This window comes from Gymnogyps californianus, chromosome 19 (genome assembly GCF_018139145.2).
Source record: "Gymnogyps californianus isolate 813 chromosome 19, ASM1813914v2, whole genome shotgun sequence".
NCBI lineage: Eukaryota > Metazoa > Chordata > Aves > Accipitriformes > Cathartidae > Gymnogyps > Gymnogyps californianus.
The window spans coordinates 3,225,443-3,230,439 of record NC_059489.1 but is presented as its reverse complement, the minus strand read 5'-3'; positions in this window follow the sequence as shown (position 1 = coordinate 3,230,439).

Below are 4,997 nucleotides of genomic sequence, written 5' to 3'. Positions count from 1 at the left end.
AAGGAGGGAGCTCAGCATGCTCATTTCATCCTTCCTCCATATTTTCCATCAATGTCCTTGTGACCTTACCATAGTCTTAGCGGAGGAAGCACTTTTGAGTTGCATTAGTACAATCAGCGTCAGGCAGCAGCAGCGTACTCTGGCCCGAGCGGCGGGGGCTGGCCGGGGTTTGGGTGGCATCTCTTGGCTTCATCACTGCTTTGGTGTTGTCCATAAGGTAGGCGCTTCCCTGGCCCTCGGTGTCTCCCTGTGCACAGCAAAGGACACCGACTTTGACCTCTGGTATGGGACTTGTAGTTCATGAAAAGCGCAATCTAAAATTTAGGCATTACTATTATTTGCTGAGGCTGTTAGATTTGATTATGATCCTCGTCCCACTGCCATCTCCACAAGGCTGCGTATAGGGATGACCAGAACAGCCCTGGTGTAGTCCTCAGAGCCTTAACATTCCTGGCGTTTGACCTAGTTTTTTGCAGGAAGATGACAACCTGGAGACCTCTCTTTTGGAGCAAGACACCAGCAAAATATCTGCCCTGGGGGCAGAGAAGGCAGTGATGGAGCCAGGTTAGTTGGGTGCAGTTGGGACAAGTCGGGGTGTTGCGTTATGAGCCCAGTGAGCGTGGACTGGCACATCTGTCAGCGCTGCACCGAGAGCGATGGTCTTAGACCGGCACTTGAGTCCTTAATGGCTTCCACTGCTTTTTTCTTTCCCCCTTTTTTTTTTATTACCTGCTCTAAAAAAGCCCTCACGCAAAAAAAATTAAAAAATTCATTTCTCTTTATTATGTAGCTCTACTGTGAACTGACTCTTTTCATCTAAAATTATTCCTTTTTGGTGCCACAATCTGACTTCAAGGTTCTTTGCACTGCCTGTGAACGTGATATATAGCAGCAGCCAGCAAGGAGAGGATGCGCCTGGCCTTTGCAGCCGCACCATGAGGGCATTAGCCCGGCTGGGTGACGCTCCTTTATACAGCTTTTTGCAGTCATTTTCTCACACATCTACTGAATTTTTATCTAAAATGCAGAAGGGCTAACAAATAAAATATAAATAGTTAATTTTCCTTCTGTTCAGCCTGGGAATTCAGATTCAAGTTTAGACTGGAAAATCAGAAGGAAATTCAAAGATACTCTGCTTTCTTGATGACTGCAAGCTGCTACCTGAACACAGAGATTCCCTGTAGATCTACGAACAAGGACTTCCAGAAACTGATAAAGATGAAGAAAACTCTGGAAGACCTTCTTGTACCTGCCACCGCCTGCCTAGTTCATCAGATTACTTTCAAATCCCAGGCACTACGTGACTCTTCCCCGTTGGCAGGAGGAGAAAATAGACTCCCTGACTGGACACGCAGAAAATGAACGGGGCCACCGCAGCTTTTGGGGAGGACAAACTGCTCCACGGGCACTTCCACACAAAGCCACGTCCCCAGGGGCTTGCCCTCCTCCAATTTTGTTCCCAAAGCATCCCTTTTTGGTGACTGTCATAAAGAGGATGATGGGCTAGACGAGTCTTTGGGAGGGCTGCTCTTACGCACGTGCGATCCCAAATAATGCAGTAAATTAAGTACCTGGCTGAGTTACTCGATTGCTTGGTGCACTCCCAGGGCATCGGTGCAGGGCAGTATTATTGCACAACGGGACTTGGAGAAAACTAGTTGGTTAAATGACATTTTTATGAAATATAATGAATGATACTTAATGAGATTTTCTTCCAAAGTGGAAAAGTCCAAGGTTTTCAGCCAGCATTATAATGGCTTAATTTTCTGTGCTATAGTAATAAATGGGACTCGGAGAGCTTTTTATGCCAACACCGTTTCAAAGCAAGTTCAAGATGGAAGTAGCAGGAGGTGATCAATCAACTCGTGGTGGTTGGAGGTCCTGGGCTGGAGGTGTTCCCACTCCCACCATCGCAAGGGGCCCAGGGGACACAGGCTGTTCATTCTCTCAGCAAAGGATCATTTTGCATGGCTCAGTAGAGTCTGGCATAGTGGCACGTCAATACCTGGCATCATCAGCAGCAAAAATATTAGTAATTCTAATAATTCATAACTGCTTGTTGTGCCTAGAAATGGCTTTTACTGCTCGGCTCGTGGGTTTGGCAGAAAGTTTGCTTTCCATGCCCAATGGTAGCCATTCCCAGGCCTGAAAAATGTGTAATTGGGCAGCAACAACAAATTCACCCACATGTTATTTCATATTATTAGCCCAAGTTGTCCAGTCCAGGCAGCTAGTAATATCCACGGTTAGCTCCTCGCTGCTGTGCGCAGCTCTCGGGTGGATTCAGCCATCCCAGAGCTGATGAAATTGCAGCTTCAAAGGATGCCCCGTCCAGGGCCACCGCGACACATGGCCTCTTTGGTGTTTTGCTTGCCATCTCGGTGGAGACGGTGGTTTGAGCAGGGCCTAGAGGAGAGGAAGAAACGGGCAGCTCTTCAGCGCGGGGCGAAGCCCAGCACCGTGGTTAGTGATGTTGCAAACCAGTTTGCTTTTTCAACGGCACATATAGAGAAGGCGGCTTGGGTGGGAAGGGAGAGGCATGGGTTTATGGCCATGACTCTGGTTTCTGTCCTCCCATTTAGGATCAGGTTAAGCCCCTGGGACCAGAGTTGGGGTTTCCCCGGTGTGCCCGCTGCTGGGGTCCCGTGCGCCTCGTTGCTCTCGTGGGGTTTCACCGTGGGGTCCCCCCTCGCTGCGGAGATGCGGGGGGGTGGCAGGGCAGGAAGGGAGCTGGGTGAGGCTGATGGGGACGAACCTTGGTGGTGGGAGCAGGGTCTGTCTCGGCTCCATTTCTTGGGGCTGTGGGTGTTTTTGCTGGGTGGCATGGGCAGCGCTGGACTCTGTGGCAGAGGTGGGCTGGGGGGACAGGGCAGTGCGTGTGCCCCCGTGGGGTGTGGGCATGGGGAGAAGGGCTGGTCCGATGATGGGCTGCACTTTGCTGTCGCATTTCCCAGGAGATGCCATAAATGATGTTCAGGCACACCAGAAACAGAAGGTGCCATTTCTTTTGCCAGAGGCATTGCCACGTGCGCTGCCCGCACTCCCCTGCCCGCACTGCCCTGCTCTGCCTGCACTGCCCAGCCCTGCCCAGCTGCCATCACCTTCCTGGCCCCATATGCACACAGGCGGCAGGCCCAGCAAGTGAGGGGAAGCAGGCTCATTTTCCAAAGCTTTTTCCTAGGAAAAGGGGGATCATGGGGTGCTGAGCCCAGCTGCAAGCCTGGGTGCAGGGAGACGTGAGTCTCCTTAGGTGGTGGTGCCCGCGGCGGTCCCTGCCCAGGGGCTTGAGGAGCGGCGGGACTGGCACGTGGGGTCTTCTGCTTACGTGCAGAAGTGCTTTCAAGAGTGGGGCTTGATCCCAAAGTCTTTGCTCAGGGATATGGTAGAAAGAATCCATTTGGGGCCTCTAGAAGGACTTGCAATCTAGGAATTCACGATGATGATAAGAATAAAGCAGAACTTGACTTCAAAAGCTCGCTCTACTGTGGCGTTACCCGCCATCCTGCTCTGCCACCCAGTTTTGAGCTCTGTGCCTGCACATGAAGCTCGGGCGCCTTTGCTGCGCTCCAGGAAGAGGGAAATGGAGCTGCAGGGCTGGGGTGGGCGATGACAAGGCGGAGGGCAGAGCCCAGCCACAGCTCCGCTGGCCGGGGCCAAGGTGGGCTCCCACCGGCTGGGCCAGCTCCTGCCAGGAGGGAACCGCTGAGCCCCCACGTCCAGCCTCGGAGCAGGACGGGGAGGAGGGCAGGAGGCGCCTTGGATCTGGAGGACAGGTTTGGGGGCCAACCCCTAATTAAAACCTTTTGTATGAAGTTAAAAAAACTCCATTCCGTGTCTGTTTAATATTTAACAGATGGGGGGGGAAGATGTGAACACAACTGCAGACGGAGTTTTGCTGATGTGCCAGTTATATTGCAATCAGATATTGTTTAATTAGTACGCAGAGTGAAAACATGCCTTCGGATTATTTATTTAAAAAAAAAAAAAATGGGGACCCGCCCCATTTTCTCCCTGAGATGAAAACTTTTCGCGAAGTTTTTATGCCTGGGAGTAACCTCCCGCCCTGCAGTACTCCGGCTGGCCACGGGAAGAGGCAGCGAGGTGCGGCCGCGGCCCGCGGCCCGCGGAAGGGTGCGCGGCAGGGCGCGGAGCGGTGCGGCCCGTGCGCCTGCGCCTTTAAGGCGGCGGCGGCGGCGCGGGGGGCGGCGGAGCGGCGGCTGCCGATCGCTTCCCTTTGATAAGGTCCTGGCAACTCCGTAGCCGCTCCGGGATGCCGAGAGAAGGGGGCAAAAAATAAAATAAATCCTCCCCCCTCAAAATATAATTATTTTATTTTCCTCACGAATGGTGGCACCCCCCCACCACCACCCCCCCCCCCGGGGCAGAAGCTTCCCCCCGCGCACCCCTCGCACTGGGGATGCCCGGGGGCGGGAGCACCGAGCGGGGCAGGGGGTGCTCCCCCCGCTTCTTCTTTATTTTTTATTTTTTTTTTTATTTGGGGGGGCCTGTTTTTCGTCCTTTTTTTTTTTTTTGTGTGTGTGTGTGTGTGTGTGCGAGCGTGGCGGGCGGCGGGGAACCGCGCTACCGCCCTTGCAGGACCGCTCCGCCGGCCTCCGCTTTGATGCGCGCAGCGCTGGCGGGGAGAGCCCGGGGGCGCGGGGGGGCGGGGAGGGGCGGAGGGAGGGGGGGGGGGAGGAGGCGGAGGAGGCGGAGGAGGCGGCGGCGGGGGAGGGACCAGCGCTTTTGTATTTAAAATAAATAAAATAAATAACCAGGGGAGGGAGAGGAGGGAGGCGCGGATCGCAGTGGGCTCCTTCCCTCGCAGCCCCCCCCTCCGCCCCCCCCCCCCCCCCCTTCCCGATGCTCTCCGATGCGGTTGCACCGCCGGGGAGGAGAGGAGGAGGAGGAGGAGGAGGAGGAAGGACAGCGAGGGGCGCGGGGGGAGCGGGGCCAGCCTGCGCGCTGCCGGCGGCGGAGAGCGGCGGGGCCGCGGGCGC